This window comes from Camelus bactrianus, chromosome 3 (genome assembly GCF_048773025.1).
Source record: "Camelus bactrianus isolate YW-2024 breed Bactrian camel chromosome 3, ASM4877302v1, whole genome shotgun sequence".
Lineage (NCBI taxonomy): Eukaryota > Metazoa > Chordata > Mammalia > Artiodactyla > Camelidae > Camelus > Camelus bactrianus.
Genome location: NC_133541.1, coordinates 72,023,719 through 72,043,309, shown reverse-complemented (window position 1 = coordinate 72,043,309; position 19,591 = coordinate 72,023,719). Strand labels below are relative to the sequence as shown.

The 19,591-nt window shown below is 37.5% G+C and overlaps 1 non-coding gene across 1 annotated transcript; it reads right to left on the bottom strand.

Moving 5' to 3' along the window:
* Positions 1-216: 216 nt before the first annotated feature.
* On the bottom strand, positions 217-323 carry LOC123613303 (U6 spliceosomal RNA). Its single transcript, XR_006720683.1, has one exon. It is a non-coding gene; the product is annotated as a U6 spliceosomal RNA (small nuclear RNA).
* Positions 324-19,591: the final 19,268 nt, after the last annotated feature.

The following is a 19,591-nucleotide window of genomic DNA, read 5'->3' as shown; positions in this document are numbered from 1 at the left end:
TATTTGTGGGGATTTCTTGAAGTTTAACATATAGTCATCTACCCCCAAAGGGGATCTGAATTTATCTATGCCTGGAAACCAAGGGCACTACCAGTCTAGAACCACCTTAAAGTAAAATTTTGCCCTGAGGTTTCCGTAGACCCCTTCAGGATATGTGAACTTAGTCTGCAAATCTGCACAAAGTTTGGCCTGTAATCACAACTTTTCTTTCTTTTTTTAAATATGGAGCACTTCACGAATTTGCGTATCATCCTTACTCAGGGGCCATGCTTATCTTCTCCACATCACTCCAATTTTAGTATATGTGCTGCCAAAGTGAGCACATACACTTTTCAGAAAGTAATTTTTCTTTCCTTTTTTCCTCTTCTGTGTGTAGTTCCAAGACAATCTTTCCAACAGTTTCTTTCTGACTCACCCTTCCCTGAGAGCCTAGCCCTTTGTGATTATGGCTTAATGTGAAGAAAGTCTCTTATTAGATTCTCCACTAATATTGGCCCTGGGCCTTAAATCATGATTCCTTGTACTATGAGGCCACCGAAAACAAGTACAACTTTTCCAGCATCAGAAAATGCTTATGAGTCAAATGACTTCACCTTTCAGGTTACTTCTTTGAGTTTCCAGTTTTTCTTAAATTTTGTCTGGTAATTCCTTAATATATGCAAAAATTCTTAAGCATGTTAAAAGAGATATTTTAATACTGTATCAGCATTTAAAAATATTTTCAGCAAGATGAATTTGTCCAAATAATCTAGTCAACCACTACCAAAGTGAAAATCACGATATTTCTTCCAGAATACTCTTCAGCCCAAGTAGGGACATAGAGAAAAAGGACATTTTGTTTCATCCATGACTGGAATTTAACCAAGTAAGAATAGAAAGAGGATGTGGCAAATCACCTTAGGGAATTAGTTAATAAGTGTTTGAAGTCTTGAATTATAAAATATGAGCTGGATGAGGAGAAAAAAAAAAGGAAATATTTGAAACATTGAAGGTAGATGATAAACAGGATGGGTGTCTCACTGAGGTCAAAGAATTGATATATTAGGATTAACTTAGTGAGTGACCTAAATAAACAGGAAATTACAAAAAGAGGAAGGTCTTGGTATATGCTTTTCAAGATGGAGAAGTTCATTGTGATTATGGAAGTGGGCAGCCGAAGTATAGTGGTTGAGTTTATTTTGAAGATAAAGTAAAAAAATCTGAGAAGATTCTAAAGTCAGTTAAGAAGAGGTCAGAACTAGAAATGGAATAAAAGACCAAGAAGGAGACCCAGAGTCTATGGTGAGGGAATGGGAATGATTATTACAGGGGTAGATTTCATGAACAATGTGATGTAGAAAGTGGTATACTGAATGCCATTTGCTTCTAGAGAGCAGGAGAATTTTCACAAGTGGGCAGAAGGAGTCACCTGAAATAGCTTTAGGAAGTGAAGTGACACAGATTTCGTACCCAATTCTTAAGAATGTTAGGCGTAGGAGAGTTATGACAAGGCAGATTTGAAAAACAATCAAACAGGACTTCAAGATGTGAAAGGGTTCTTAGCTCGTATCATATCACCGTGGATCCCAGTGAGAAATCAAGATTCACTTTCCTGTCTTCAAGGACCAAATCAAAAGCAAGAAGAAAGTGTAGGAAATGGTAAGCAATTTAACATCAAAGAATTAGCTTTATTAATGGTCCAGGCGAGTACTTAATAACCTGCAACATTTGGAGATCTCTGGTATAGCTGGTACAGATAACATGGTTTAGAAAAACTCTCTGGCAGTATGGTGTGCTACATACCCTGAATAACAACTAAAAATGCTTGAAGAATTTCCAGAGAAAAGATCCAAGAAATGTGAGCTCATCATTAGAAACAATCACCAAACTCAAACGTAAACTAGCACCTTGAGATCCAGTAAGGACAGAACTACAGAATCAGATCTACGATGTTTTCATACACTAGAATTAGCAGCACAGAATTTTAAATTAAGTATGCTTAATACATTTAAGGAAATGAAAGAGGAGATGTAAAATACGAATAAGATGTCCAGCCATATTTGAAAAAGAAACAAATAGGACTTCTAAACCATTTGTTAAAAAAAGATGCAATTATGAGGTTAAAAATTCAATGATAGGTTTAACAGCTGATTAGCCACAACTGAGGAATTAGTGTATCAGAGATCTGGAGAATTATCCGGAACACAGCATGAAAATTCTAAGAGAAGGAAAATATGAAAGAGGGTAAAGATAAATCAAGAATAGAATGAGAAATTCTAACATAAATCTAATCAGAGTTTCTAGAACAGAGGAGAGATGGGGGAGAGAAAATATTCAAAGAGTTAATGGCTAAGAATTGGTTAAAATACAATAAATCCAAAGCAGAAAAGCAGAAAAAAAAATTCACACCTAAATTCATTTTAGCAACCACAGAATACCAAAGAGCTGATTACTGAGAAAGAACTATAGCAGAATTAAGCAAACATTTTTTCTCTGCAAGACCAAACAGCAAATATTTCAGACTTTGCAGGCTTCAGTCTCTGCTGCAACTATTCACCTCTGTTGTTTTAGTGCAAAAACATCCAGAGACAACATGTAAATAAATGACCGTGGCTGTGTTCCAATAAACTTTATAAAAAATAGGCAGCAGGATTTACTTTGCTCGTGAGTCATAGTTTATCAACTCCTGAACTACAGAATGTCCCCTGACTTCTCAACAGCAACGAAAGCACCCAAAGAAAAAGGCTTATTAGACTGATGTCAAGTAGGTGTCTCCCATTTCTTCCCCAAGGCTCTCATTGCCCACCCAACCTAACTAACCCAGTTCAGCCTGAGAAATTGGAACGAAGAAAAGTCACTTACAATCTGCTTTTAATATCCCCTAGTCCTTACATTTCCCTCATTCCCAGGCCAAAGTGTACAAGGCCCATGGACACACAGGCATTGGTCTATCATTTTGACAGTAGATACCAATGTTACATCCAAGAAGCCAAATAACAGACCAGTCTATGGAAGAAGCACTATGGCCACAGATTCTGTGAGTGTCACAAAACAGTAATATGCCAGAAAGGTGAATATACCTCTCGAAGTACAACTGTGGATAGTGTGTGAGATGACCAAATAGGAGAAAAAGCATGTCTGAGGATGTCCTTGTATGTCTCAAAAACAGTGCCAACAGAGACTAACCATGACCTTAACCAAAACTCCATCAGGTTGCAGAGGCAAAACAAAAAGCAATGTTGCAAACACCAACATATCCTAAAGAGTGTGTTTAGGCAAGGTTCCCAGAAGTTTAGGTTATCATTAATCATTGCTCCTAATTGCTGTCAGTTAATTCTCCTGAGTGCCCTCCAGGCCAAGCCATCATCCCATGAAACATGTTGTCTTCCCTTATAATGCATTTCTGTCTTGCCAGTAACAGAATCTGAGGCTTTGGTGTTCCTTTACAAGAACACTGATCGAATCACCCTAAGACCTTTTTGTGTGTTCTGGGTTACTGGGCACAATTCCAGAAACAAATGCTTATATTATCCTCAAACAGAATACCTAACTTTCCAAGACTGCTCAGAAGCAGATGTTTCTCAGTCATTTCAGGCTTGGCCACTGGTAAAGGCACAGTGTACTTGACATCCTGTTCTCTGTCCACTAGGTTACACAGGCTACATATAATCTCATAACCTCTAAAACAGTCCTAGTAAAGGTCCTTTATCGCCACAGAATCCTATGCTTTCCACTGGAAATGAAAACAGGCCAGTTTCCTCTAGTCTAGTCCCTGCACACTGCAGGCTCATTTCCCTGACTTATAAGAATCATTGTGATTTCCATTCCATTAAATCCATTCATTTGTGGTGGGAGTATAGTTCAGTGGTAGAGCATTTGACTGCATTAAATCCATTCATTTAAGAAACTGCTGCCCATTCTACTATTTAAGTGCTCAGAAAACAAAACAAAACAAAAAACCTAAAAAACAAAACAAAACCTCCTTTTTCCCCTAGTATGTTTTGATATTTTGCAACATCTCGGAAGTTCATTCTAATGGTATGCAGAAAACTTATCACGTAGAATAGGGGTAAGAGTAAAGACTATAATTAATGTAGTTCATTCTCCTAATTGACAGTTGGGGAAACTGAGACCTGCAGTGTAAACGACCTGAAGGTCAACAATGTCAGAATTAAGTATAATGTTCATTCTAGTGATTTTCCTACTATGTGCTGCATATCTTAAAATTTTAACTTTTTTATTTGCCCAGTGATTCCATGATTCCTAACTTTTCCTTTTCCTGCAAACACTGATTACATGCTTTGGCTGCCTCTTTATAGAAGATATATATATATATATATATATGTGTGTGTGTGTGTGTGACTAACAAAAGCTGACAATTAAATACTCTTCATGTCAATTTGACTTCCTTTTGACCTTGAAGTGTCAGTGTTACTTAATGTGAAGATATCAAGATGATAGCACAGTAGATGCTGCCAAATGAAAAATTTGCTGCAATGAGCTTTTTATGAAATATTGAGGCTAAGCAAAGAATCAGTTCCTCTGACAAAAATACTCTCAGTCTCTCCCCTCACTAAATCACAGTGTGGGGGCTGCAGGCACTCTGGGTTTTCCATTGCCAGCGGTGATATCCTGAATGTACTTTGCCAGGAAACATCCAAGATCAAGAGATGACCTTTTTATTGCAGATTGTGAGATTATCCTCATTCCCATAGGTTTACACTCAAGACAAAGGTTTTGTTTTTGTGGGTTTTTAAAATTCCATACAAATTCTCATCTGTATGAAGGTAAAAAAGATCTTGCTCTGAGCAGGAAAGGAAGTGGAAGACTCTCTAGCTGCAGCAGCATTAGTCGCAGTCAGATCTGGGAAGCACACTGCACTCTCTAGCTTCTGTGGCAGTCCTACTAGACCCTCAACCTCCCCTCAGGTGGAAAATCTAACATTACATACTCAAAAAGGAACATAGTTTATTAGTCAGTTGACACTTTAGACCCACCACTCAGTGAGGGAAGTCTCAGTTTAGAGGAGAAAAAGGAAGTCCTAACTAGAGATGCTGCAAGTGGGACAGTAAGGGTGTGCTGCACATAAGGAACATGATGGTGAAGACTACTTGAGATGCCCCTGGCTGAGGCACTCTGTATCAGATGACATTTACTGAGCACCTAGGAGGGGCTAAGATCATTTTCACTATTCTGCTCGACACTGTTACTCAAGGCTAAGTAGTTTTCACAGGGACAGGTTTAGGAGATAAGGGATATGCTACATTCTTCTGTGCATAGAGAGCTCACAACTTTTCCATTCAGTAGCACAGAGCAGTGGCCAGAGTGGAATGAGGCACAGGGTCCAGCTACAGTTCAAGAACACTCCCTGACGACACCATGGTAACCTTTAGTTTCACTGACTGCAATGGCCCCACTGTTCTATTCCTGGCACAACGCTCAGTGCTGGCCAGGATTCATTTCTCTCTATTCAGCTCAAGTTGTAGTCACATAATAAAATGCACAGTGACAAGACTTCCTGAGGCTTTCAGGTGCATTCAGCCTGGCAGGCTGTGGGATGCTACATTTTTAAGACCAATGGTGAAACAAAGGCAACTATTGCTTCCAGAACCCAACAGATACTACCTAGAGTTAGTTATTGAGAAGGCAGTTAAGGATCATTCGAGTCATTTATACACCAAAAAAAAATACTTTTAGAGTACCAACTATGTCCTAGGCATTAAGAGAAAGAGAGAAGTACACGCAATGCAATATGGTGAATACAAGTTAGAGACAAGTGTGGGGTCCTCAGAGGAACAGTATCTAACCCACTCTGAAAGAGAAGATTTTCTTAAGAAAGTCTGGCAAAAAGGAGAGAAGGTGGATTAAAGGGTGGATATTCCAAGCAAAAAGAAAAATACAAGCAAAGGTAAAGGAGTTTGAAGCAGAACACTGTGCAGGCAGTTTGCCATTGCCAGAACATACACTGTATGTACACACACGATAGGGACGGTGGCCGGCCAGTAGTTAGGAACGTAGGTAGAGGTCAGGTCAAGGATGTATTTGAGCAGGGGAGGGACACTTTATCAATTTACACTCTTGAAACATCACTGTAACAATAGTGTGGATGAAAGGGCTTAAGGGATGAGGATGAATAAAGGGAGAACAGTAAGGAACTTATTTCAAAAGTTGAGGTAAGTAATGATGAGGCCCTGTCTCCAACAGCTGAACACCAAGCCTGGAAGCCATAGGCATCCCCATTTATGCAATGTGCTCAATCAACGTTGAACCCACTGTAACAAATCTACTGTGTGAAGGGTCAGGTAGATCACAAAGTACCCAAGTGCACAACTAACTTCAGGCAGGATTTAAACAACAAAAACAACAAACAGCATCAATTCAAGTCTAGTGTAAGGGAGATTGACTTCTGGCATGTCAAGGTGAGGAGCTCTGCTAAGCCACTTCCCAGTGAAACTGGTGAAAATTATTTAAATCAACCTAAGAGCAAATAGCAAATGAAATATCTATTCAAGAAAATCTGTGAAAATTTGGTAAGAAAGGTGAGAATCTATGGAATCTGAACCAAGTCCTTTTCTTCCCTCCATACTCTCAGCTCAGCAAGGTGGAGATTCCACTCTAGATGGCTGCAGCCTCGAGCAAAGGGCTCCCTGAGACCCCTACCAGTTCCCAGTCAGAGGCTTTCTTCTCTGGAGGAGACTCCACCATTTCTCATCCTGCTCCAGCCACCTGTAGCTGAGGCTAAGACCCAGCTGAGTGTGGTCGAGATGTAGAAGCTCCACCTTCTTCCACCAGCCCCCACTTGTGAAACACAGGCTTGCCTTGGGAGCTACAGGCCAAGAACAAGGGAGTCATGGTTGCTCTTGCCTTGGCTCAAGAGGCAGTGATTCTGTGCCAGCAAAGTCAAGCTGAGAGGTCCTCAGACTGTTGCCTCCACCCTCTACTGAGCGCTGAGATCCCAGGACAGGGTGTCACACAGAGAGAAGCTTGCTATTGCCCCCACTCTCAACTCTAAAATCCTAGTTCAGAGATTTTTTGCCTGGAAGGAGAAACAGACTGTAAAACAGACAGCTCCTGATCTCTTCCCAAAGGAACTGACTTCATTTGCAATGGAGTATGGAGAAATTCAAATCTAAGGGCTCTCTCAAGAATAGTGGAGACAGTGGTGAAAGGCAATTGAGATATTGATGGATTTAATGAACATACCTCCTAGACTGTACACCAGTTAGTTTATAGGAGAGAAATAGGGGGATAAGACAGCAGGGGGTCAGAACATGTACCTCAGAAACTGTTCCATCATAGGAACCACAAATTGACTGGATTAACTTTTAGAACAATTTAGACCTCCAGGTTATTGTTAAAAACAATAGAGCAATCAGCAGGCAATTAGTGGTGTTAAACACCTTGGTTAGATCAGGTCTGTTTCTAGAGACCCCTACCAACACCACTGTCATCAAGGGGGACTGTTGGCACATCCAAAGCTGCACCTTCCTGAGACGCAATATCAAAGACTTAATCCTGAGGTGAGGAAACATGCTTCACTAAAATAATAGTAGCCAGTCACTAAAAAATAAACAAGCAAATGAGAATAACAAGCCCTGAGGTGGAAGCAGTACCCAATATTGCTACAATATATTATCTAAAATGTCCAGTTTCCTACCCTCTAGAAAAAATTATGAGACATGCAAAGAAATAGGAAAGTATGATTCATACACAGAGTCAAAAACACAAACACAAACTGCCTGTGAGAGCAACTAGATGATAGATCTAACTGAAAAAGATCTCAAAATAGCCATTATAAACCTGTTTAGTGAACTAAAGGAAAGTATGGTGAAAGAAGTTTACTTCTTTTAAGAAGTTTGCAGCAAACAGAGAATATCAATAAAGAGATAGAAATTATTAAAAAGGGTCAAATGGAAATTCTGGAGTTGAAAAGCAGAATAACTTAAATAAAAATTTCACTAGAGGGACTCAACAACAGATCTGAACTGGCGGACAAAAGAACTGGTAAACTCCGAAATCAACAGAGATTATTCAAAAGCCAAAGAACAGAGAGAAAAAAATGAAGAAAAATGAACAGAGCCTCAGTCAATGTTGCTAAGTAGTACTAATACATGCCTAATGCTGAAGTACTAACACATGCCTGCGAGGAACACCAGGGGGAGGGAGAAGGAAACAGGAAGAACATTCAAAGCAAAATGCCTCAAAGACTCTCAAATTTACTGAAAATTAATAACCTACACACCCGAGAAGGTCAATGAATTCCAAGTAGAATAAATGCAATGAGATCCATAAGCCGACACATGACAGCAAAATGCTGAAAGTCAAAGACAAGGAGAAAATACTAAAAACAGCAAGAGAAAAATGGCTGGCTGTCCTTTACAAGGAACCTCAATAACACAAACAGCTGACTTCAGAAGAAATAACATAAACCAGAAGGCAGTGGGACAATGTATTCAAAATACTTAAAGGAAAGGAAAAAGGAAAAAAACTGTCAACCATGAACTCTATATCCAGCAAAGCTGTTTTTCAAAACTGAAGGCAAAAGAAAAACTTTCCCAGATAAACAAAAACTGAGAGAATTTATGGCTAGCAGACCCATCTTGCAACAAATACTAGATAAATTCTTCAGGCTGAAAGCAAGTGACCTAGGACAGTAATTCAAGTCCACACACACACACAAAAAAAACAAAGAATACAATTAAAGGTAGTAATACAGTAAACATAAATGCATATTTTTCTCACTTCTAATAACTGATTTTAAAAGACAATTGTATAAACTAATACATATATAATGTAATGTTGGGCCTATACATATAGAAATGTAATGTATGTGTAATATATTTGCCAGTAACAGCAAAAGGTGGATAAGAGCAAAGCTGTGCTGGGCTTGGGAAATGACCACAGATGTAAAGTATCATTGGGTCTGAAACATTAATAAATAACATGTAATAATACCACAAAAAGGGGGAAAGGGGGATAGAGTTATACAGAGTATTGTCCCTATATGTCACTGGAATTAAGCTAATACAAATCCAAAGTTGACTCTTAAGGTATATATGGTAAACTGTAGAAACACCACTACAAAAACAAAACCAAAAGCAACAAAAAGAAACCTGAAAAAATCATAAAAGAAATTAAAATGCTACAAATCTAGTGCAGGGTCATAGATATAGAGTTATTCTCAGAACCAGGTGGGGTATTAGGCATCATTCCTAAGGAATCTTGCCAAAAGCGTTCCTACAAGGTCCAGTGGTCTGGGGAGATGAACAGAAATGCAGACTTGGGGCACTATGGAATAGGAAGGAAGGAAACAAAACACACATGCACTTACAAGACTTGATAGATAGAGTGCTCATCACGACTTAACCTGTCGCTTGACCCGTAGAGTCCTAAAACAGTGTATGACAAAGAGGAACCCAGAGACACAGATCCAAGCCGAAGTTATCACACTTTTGCCTGAATCAGAAGACTCTGGAGGGCTTTTTCAACCACAGATTGCTGTCCCCATCCCCAGAGTTTCTGATTTCGTAGAACTAGAGTGGAGCCCAAGAATTTGCATCCCTAACAAGCTCCCAGGTGATACTGATGGTGTTAGTCCAGACTTTACAATTTGTGAGCCATAGGCTGCCCTAAAGTGTGGATCCCATAATGGATAAATGAGAATAAAGTAGGTAGCTATTGTAGGTCATAGCCGAAAATGCGAGAACCTACTTCTAGATGAATGAGTGGGCTGGGCCCAATAGGAGAATAAGCAACAGGTATAGAGAATGTCTAATCATTTTGCTACCCCAAATCAATTCGCTATCCTCGTAACTGTACCCTAGTTTCCCTCTGGGAACCACCTTTCTCACTTTTAGCCATGTGATCTGGAAGGACTTGATGAGTTACCTCCGCCTCAGGGAAAGGAGTATGGCTCAGGCCTCTCCAGTCAGGGCTTCATGTTTTCCCACTTCCAGCAATTAGTTCAGACATAGGTAAGCAAACTATTAAGATTTAAGGAGAATTTTTCTGAGACACCTGAGGAGAGGGAGAGGGAGATAGAGACGGAGACAGAGACAGAGAGAGGCCATTTTTGGTTAAATTTGAACCTGAAAAGGCTTAGTCTGGAGCTTCCACCATGCCACCATGAAGAGCCTTAAACTGGAACCAGTTTTGAGATGAGCCAAGAGTTGGAAAACAAGTAGATCTTGGTGGTGTCATTTGAGCCCTGGATCAAACACACCTGAAACTTGTATTGCCCTATGACTCAATTAAATTCCCATTTTCTTAGAGTCAGTTAAGTTGGGTTTTATCATTTGCAATTAAAAAAGTGAAGGGGCTATTTTGACAATTTAGTAACCAGGTGAATAGACAAAGCAGAACAAACTACATGGCATACACGGTACATTATGGGTGACAATGAGCATTTCTTTGGGGAGTTATGAAGAGAGGCATTCTGCATGCTAGCAGGGCAGGCTTTTGAGGGGCACTAGACCAACACTGTCAGGACTTAGAGGGTGAGACTACATAAGTACACAAACAGAAACACAGGTGTGAAGATTCAGCCAAATCCGATGTTCACAGGAGTGTGGGAGGCAAATAAGAGGGCAGGGACCTGGAACCAACAAGGGACCCCAAGGATAGCCTGGGAGGGTCCTGGGGCCCAGATCTGTTTGACATCAAGGTGACTCACAGATCAGCTTATACTTCTGCCCTCTGCCGTCCCCCTTTATTAACTCTCTGACCTCAGGTCCTACCATTCGTTCTCTTCTTGCTGACTCCATTCCAGCCATAGTAGCCTCTTCACCTGTCTTCCAAATACATCAAACATGCTCCCACCTTGGGACCCCTGCACTTATTTCACGTTCCTGGGAGCTCTTCCCCCAGATATTTGCATTGCTGGTTCCTTCATTTCCTTCAGGCCCCTGCTTAAATGTCAACCTATTAGACAGGCCTTTCCGGATCAGTTTATATGAAATAGCAAGACCCCACCACCAACCCGCCTCATCCTATGTCCCTTTCCCGCTTTTTCTTTCTCTGTAGTGCTTAATACTATCTGACCACTATATATGTACTTGTTTATTTGTTAATTGCTTCTCTTTCAAAGAATGTAAGCACCGTGAGGGCACAGGCCTGCGGGTTTTGAAGCTATATCCCTGATGCCTAGAACAATCTAGATCACAGTATGTGCTCAGTAAAATATTGTGGAAGGAAGGAAGGAAGGAAGGAAGGAGGAAATAAGTCTCAGCATTCACAATCAGGCCACCGACTCCTGTGTGTGAGACTGTTACTATTGTGATCACCACTTAATAAGTCTGAAGTAGATGCTTGCCTCCCTCAGGATGCCACACTCTTTCCTCCTACCCCATTGCCATGCTATAGACATTGCTCTCGTTTGACTACCATTGAACCTCTGCTAAAATAATAAAGTCCTTAATTGATAGGTGCAAGGTATAATTCATTTTAGATGTCTGTGCATTTTTATTGTATTCAGTAAGGATTTGCTGAGTGCCTGGATATATATTTACTGTAGTACTGTATTAGCTGCTTGTGCTACAGATATTAGAATAATGTGGACACTGCCTGATGAAGTTTATAATCTCATTTACAACGTCCAAAAAGGACTGCTGGAGATTTAAAAGACTTCAAAGCTCAAAGAAACAGAATTATGGTCAAATCAGAGGTGGTGAAGTTACTATCTGAGAATAAGAGGTCTTACCCCACCCTCAGTGGTAGGCTAGAGCTGGCTTACACCAACTCATGAAAATCAATTGATTTTTCAGGAATTTTGTAGGACAGTTGCTAAACACAATCACTATTTAAAGTTAAATTATTTCAACTTAAACTAAATAAATTATATTAAAAACAAAGATAGTAAAATATGTAAAATTATCACTTTCTTATGGTTTTATTGTATCCTACTATTATTTATCCTCTCAAGGTTATTTATATCTATTATTATCATGGGAATACTATACAACAGCAAGCTACTGAGCATCTCTTCCCACTCCACATTCAACAATGTCACATTGGAGGACTGGAACCTGTCTTGGTGAAAGTATTTACATGACGGATATTGGCAAATTGCTAAAAATCAAGGCTTAATTTTCTGTTTTGTTGATTGTCAAGGCTTAAGAACATCATATTCTTATGATGGAGGAACTCTCAGCAGTGTTGATTAAATTAAAAGTGTGTCACGTCTGCAGCTATTACATTGTGAAAACTCAAAATGTTCTTCCAATATTCGAAAACTATTACCTAAGACAGCAAAAAAGTAACTCACATCATTGAGAAATAAGTGAAGTTTCAAAGTATATCTTTGTTGTTTCACTATATTCACATCATAACATGACATTCATGTCATTACTGTACCTGCTCATCATTTGTAATCATAGCTGACTAGAAACACAAATGTTTGGCAGAAATCAATGAAAGCATTCTGAATAATGAGGAGTGTATATTTTATTTTGTTACTTGTAAATAGTGTGCTACACATTCTTTATATCAGAAAAATTTATACTAATCTAATGTATGTATAAATTTTGCATACTTTTTTCCAGCAAGCTGGTTGTTAAATATTTCTAGCACCTTACTACCCACTCCCCTTACATATATTGTATCATGTAAATTAAGTCACTTTGTGTGACATAGTAAGAAATACATATTTAGTCTCTACCCTGAGTTCCTGGCACAGAGCTTCTAAAACTTTTGTGATTTCCTGAATGATAGGGGTAATAGAAGTATCTTTTGTTTTACAGTATCTGTTTTTATCCCAGGCCCCTAACACAGAGTTTCTAGGACCCTTGGAATCTCTGGAGTGACAAGAGTGTCTTTTTGTATGCTAATGAGATGACTGGTAGCTGGGGTTCCTGGACAGTTTTAAGATGAGAACTAAATATCAGAAAAACCAAGGCATGATTAGAGGGTTGGAACTTTCAGCCCCATACCCCAACCTCTGGGGAGGGTAGAAGGACTAGAAATTGACTTGAGCACCAATAGTCAATGATTTAATAAATAATGACTGTAATGAAGCCTCCGTAAAAACTCTAAAATATAGGATTTGGAGAGTTTCTGGGTTAGTGAATGTATGCACCTTCCAGGAAGGTGACACACCCTCAAACCCCAAGAGAGAGATGCTCCCAATGTTTTATGTTTATGTATTAATTATCCTAGTTTTTCGTTGTGGCAGAAATGATTAGTGTTCATGGAAAATTCACATGCACCTTTACAATTTCCAGCCTTCTTTCGGTTACCTTGGGCTTTGTGAATAGTGTCTTGACCCATGTAAATGTTTCCTTTTATTTATTAATTTATTGAAGTATAGTTGACAATGTTGTGTTAGTTTCAGGTGTACAACAAAGTGATTCATATACATACATACATATATATATATATATTCTTTTTCAAATTCTCATTATAGGTTATTACAAGATATTGAATATAGTTTCCTGTGCTATACAATAGGACCTTGTGTTTATCTATTTCATATATAGTAGTGTGTATATATTAATCTCAAACTCCTAATTTATCTCTACCTTCCCCCTTGGTAACCACAGATTTGTTTTTTATGTCTGTGAGTCTATTTCTGGTTTGTAAGTAAGTTCATCTGTATCATTTTTTTAGATTCCACATGTAAGTGATATCATATGATATTTGTCTTTCTCTGTCTGACTTACTTTACTTAGCATGATAATCTCTAGGTCCATCCATGTTGCTCCAAATGGCATTATTGCATCTTTTTTATGGCTGAGTAACATTCCACTGTATATATATACACCACAACTTCTTTATCCATTCATTTGTTGATGGACATTTAGGTTGTTTCCATGTCTTGGCCATTGTAAACAGAGCTGCTATGAACTTGGGGTCTATGTATCTTTTCAAATTAGAGTTTTCTCCAGATATATGCCCAGGAGTAGGATTGCTGGATCATATGGTAAGTATTTTTTTAGTTTTTTTAAGGAACCTCCATACTGTTCTTCATAGTGGCCGCACCAATTTACATTCCCACCAACAGTGCAGGAGGGCTCCTTTTCCTCCACACCCTCTCCAGCATTTACTATTTGCACACTTTTTAATGATGGCTATTCTGACTAGCGTGAGGTGATACTTCATTGTAGTTTTGATTTGCATTTCTCTAATAATTAGTGGCATTGAGCATATTTTCATGTGCCTGTTGGCCACCTGTGTGTATTCTTTAGAGAAATGTCTATTTAGATCTGCCCATTTTTGACTGGATTTTTTTTTTATATTGAGCTTTATGAGCTGTTTGAATGTTTTAGAAATTAACCCTTTGTCAGTTGCACCATTTGCTAATATTTCTTCCCAGTCTATAGGTTGTCTTTCCTTTTTGTTGATGGTTTCCTTTGCTGTGCAAAAGCTTTTAAGTTTAATTAGGTGTAAATATTTCTTAAACCATCAAAAGTATATCTTGATCAATATATACTTTCCTATTTTCATCATTATTTCAAAAATGAAAATTTTTGTCAGATTTCTAGCAAACTGGAAATATATATATATATATATATATATATAGAGAGAGAGAGAGAGAGAGAGAGAGAGAGAGAGAGAGAGAGAGATACCCAGAAACATTTGAGAGACTCAGAAAATGTCATCTCATTTTAGTCTTTTCATTTCATTTTAGTCCTTAGAAAAAAATTTAAAATTTATATTTCCTCCCAGTTTAATAAGGAGACTGAGGCTCAGATGTCATAGAAACAAAATTTCAATCTCTTGTACCATCTGGAATGGAATTTGAGAACTTAAAGCCTGAATATAAACCCATGGCCTTTCCATTTCTCATGACTGCCTCCTAGGTGGAGCCAGAATTGGCCAGAAGCCAGACTTTCTAGAAACTCTTGAGATACAAAGATAGCTATCATCAGTCCTGATGAACTTCAACTCACAAATCAGTATTTTCCCATTACCAGCTCTGCCTCCAGACATTTCTGTATCTGAAACATTGAAAATATTACTTCTATTGTAGTTATTCCTCTGCTCTGTATTGACCACATGACCCAAGGCAGCTCATGTATGGTGGAATGGAGGCTGCAGCTGTCCCTAAGGGGGCTGCCATGGTAAGAGATTCAGAGGAGACTGATGGTGATAATTCTTGAAGTCACTTTTTTCAGTAGAAATTCCAAATAAAGCTCCATTCTACCTCAATAGTGAGAAATGTAAATAAGGAGATGAAAAATATATATGTATATATATAACACTTACTAAATACATACATATACATATAACATTTATTAAAAGCCCTTTGGCAAAGAAAAAATTAGGCTATCTACAGGTCATAAACTTTGCCACCCAATTAACTTCTTCTTTTTTTTGTTTATTTTTAAACTACTAATAAAATTAATGAAAAAGCAGCATACAATTTTCTAACCAAAGTGCACAGAAGTCTTAACAAAAACAGAACTTACCTCTCAAATCTAGTTTATCTTATATTGCAATTAATAACTATAATTAAGCACTCTAAAATTCAGACACGCATGATAATATAGAAAAATCATTTTATATATAAAAATAATAATGCCAAGATATTTTAAAATCCAAATAAATCTTTATATTATCTGAGGGAAGCATTCATATTTTTATTTACTCTTTGGTGTCTGTTTGAAGCTAAGAGGTTACAACACATTAACAAGTTTCTTCTGTATAGCACAGGGAACTATGCTCAATATCTTGTAATAACCTTTAATGAAAAAATATGAAAATGAATATATGTATGTATACGCATGACTGGGACATTGTGCTGTACACCAGAAATTGACACATTATAACTGACAATACTTCAATAAAAAAATAAATAAATACAATGTATTAACAGAAAAACTTTCAGGAAATGAGGCAAAATAATAAAAAAAAGAATATATAGAAAAGTATTTTAAATGTAGGGAAAAAAAATCCCATACACCATCCTATAACGCACTAAGCACAAATTAAAAAAAAAAAAAAACTATAACAGATGTGCAGCAGAAACTGAGGGAAATTTTTACTTGTGCTAATCTGAGCTAACAGCTGTCATTAAGGCTGACTCTGTAATACTTCTGTCATCACTTCTAAAATCCAGCTTTTCAAACGCAGAAAGGGGAATTTGCAACTAGAGAGGGAAACTTTAGGGACATAAATTTGTCTGTTATCAGTACTGAAGTTCATCACCTTTGAAACTCACAATCAATATTTTTCCATTACCAATCTCTGCCTCCAGACATTTCTATATGGAAGCACTGAAAATATCACTTCTATTGTGGTTATTCCTTTTCATTACATTGAGCACATTTTTGAAGGAGCTCATACAGAATTTTGAAATTCTTGTACTGCAGATAAGCTTAAAATGAATATATTTCAACATGTAAAAGTTCTGGTGACTCAATCAAAAAGCTTTATAATGTAGTAATAAATAAATAGCATAAGCCTTGCAGTCAGATGGCCTTACAGACCACCCTTACCACTTTGTGACCCTGGACAAACTATTTAAGCTCTTCGGGCCTCTATTTCCTTCTTTGCAATATGGGATAATAATAGCATCTACCAATATCAAGGATGTTTTGAGGATTAAATAGTATATATACGTATATGTATGTGTGTATATATATTCACATATGTATATGCAAGGTATATGTATGTGTATGCATATGTGTGGTTTGTGTGTGCATATATGTGATTTGCATGTGCATATATGTGTGTATGTATGGATTAAAGTTGTGCCTAGTACATCATACACATTCTTTTATGTGTTAGACACTGTTGTTATTATATATTATTAGTGTCATTACAAAACTACCATATAACTTAGCTTACAGATCAGAGTGGGGCACTAATTTAAAATGTGTCTCTGTAAAACTTGACTCATGAGAAAACCCCAACTAAACATATTTCTTTTCTTTTTCCCAGTGAAAATTGTTTTGAGGAAGTTAAATTTACTGAATGGACTGACTGTTTGGTGTTGGGTACACGCATGTGTATCACCATGAGTCACTGCCAAGCTGTTTTATCAAATTCAGTTCTCTGTCAGGAATCAAAGGACATCAAAGATTTCCACAATTTGACATTCAATTTGTGGCAACCAGGGGGATTTAGTTGGGTTAATTATTTTAATGACTTATTTTAATTTGTGCTTATCCAGCATTTAAGCAGAAGGTAGGATTCTTTTCTGCATTCTTTGATGAGGGTTTTATGGGGGCTGGGACCAAGTTTTTTAAGTCTCTGAGTTCAGGTGATGGTGAACAGTGGGGAGCAAGGTATGTTTTTCCAAAAGAGATAAAGAAATTGTTTTTAACCAACTTTTCTATAAACCAAAGAACAGTATTCTTCTTCCATTAGTAATATAATTTCATTTTTTTGTGTTCACTAACAAAAATATATAGTTTGTATAGGAAGTAAACATAGCTACAGGAACACTGTTCTTCCTCTTGCTATTAAAAAAAAAAAGTCTTCTTTTTCTGACATATTACTCTTTTCCAAATAGCTCTTCTAACTCTGCCCTTTTTCATCTGTCAGACATTTGATTTTTTTAAGCAGTTAATGGAATGAAAATTAGGCAAATCATATTATATAAAATAAAATCACCTTAGGGCTCCTTATTTTGATAAACTGTGTTTTCAGACACCAACATAACCAAGTGATTCAGCTCTAGTTTGCGAAGAAATATGATTTTTTTCACTACCTCTTTCTAAGTCCATGGGGGAAGGACTAAGTGTGAGTTTTTCCAGAGACTACCAAATATGTGGATTCTTGTGTTGTTTTTTACATTTCTCAGAAACTCAGTGGTAAATTTTTCCATATCTTTAACTTCAGCATGGTCTTGAGGCTAAAATCCTAACTGTGGCTGTTTACCTGCCTTGTATTTGAGATATCTTAACAATGCGTTAGTTTTAGTTGATTAACAAAAAGCAACTGAAATGTACAGGATAACAGAATAATAAGGCAACTAATAGCATTCTTCCTGCCAGATAAACATGCCTCACAGGAGGCATAACTGTCATATACCTACAGTTTCAGCTGTTTGAGAGAGTTTTGATAATAGCCTGAAATGTCAAAATTCAGCTGCCAACAGTAAGCTGTCAGCTTTCAAAATGCTCTATGAAGTGCTTGTCCCTTAGGGCATATATTCGAAGGAGCAACTGAGCTGCCCTACAACTTGACAGCTTATCCTAGTTCTGGGAGAGCCTTGCATCTGTGCAAATCTAGGAAATGTAACTGCAGCTCTGAGATGAGGAGCTGTGATTGGAGCATTACCTCTCACAAAATAGCACAGAGGCCATTTGGGTGCTGGATACACAAAAGGCTTTTGAGGTCTCTGGAAATGAAGCTAACTTCAACTAAACTAGTTGGATTGCAGCTGGGCAGAAAGTACTCAGGCACGACTTCGGCCAAGATTCTCAAGGTGGAAAATGATACCCTGGGACCGCTCTGCTCCTTCCTTGCTGGTGACCCTGCTAAGTAGAAGCAATTTCCCCGATTACGACTGCAATTTCTCATCAAGCATTACATAACCGATATCATTTCATCTTCCTAAAATAAATTATTCATGTTGTTTGGGAATTTATCTGGGAGGTGCAGGTCAAATGCCCCATTTGCTGCTAAATTACTGTTAACATTTTTCTTTTTCTTTTTTTTTCTGATTTATTAGCTGTTTACACAGAATATTGCTTGGATATAACACATTTTCCTTAGTGTAGCTTTTCTCAAAAAAAAAGTACATCTTTATTTCTTTTAAATTCTCAAAGACAAGGTAAGGATTATCATTGGTCTTGAAAAAAGTAGAGTACCATCCATCAAAAATTCACATCATATACAAAAAATTTCTCAACTGATACTATTCCAACAGTCTTGAATACGTAAAATGCTATTCTATGAAGACAGAGTAGTGTGGTGGAAAGTAGTCTGTGGGGTTTGTATCCTAGCTCCTCCACTTCCTGGCTGTGTGACAAGAGGCAAATATTTTCTTCTCTTGGACTAAAACCAGCTTAATCTCTAACATGAACATACTGTTAGCACCAACTTTGGTAAACACTATAAAAAGTGAAATTAACTAATACATGGAGTGTTTATGCCAGTGCTATGTATTTAGTAAATGCTTGTAGATATTAACTACTATTTTCTGTATATATAAAAATAACTGTCTCATTATCCTGATTTGATCTTTTCAGGAATTCATTATTTGGGGGGAGTAGGTAATTAGGTTTATTAATTTATTTGTTTGTTTATTTATTTAATGGAGGTGTTGAGGATTGAACCCAGGACCCCATGCATGTTAAGCACATACTCTACCACTGACTATACCCTCCTCCAGAATTCATTATTTTTTAAAAAATGATATAGCCATGGAATCTAACCACTAATCTATCAAGGATTGCTAAATTAGAAGCCCACGCATGTGCCTGGGAAAGGGAGAAGTTGCCAGTTTACTAGGAAAGTATCAGTAGAAAGAGCCCCATTTCTTACCTGCAGAACTGAATATCCTGAGTGCCTGCCCTAACCATCCTATCACAAGTAACTCTGTCATTCTATTATACCACCTTGTTTATTTCCTTTATAGATGTATAAGTATCTGAAATTACCATTTTTATTTATTTTTTCCAATTGAAGTTTATTTGATTTACAATATTGTATTATTTTCAGATGT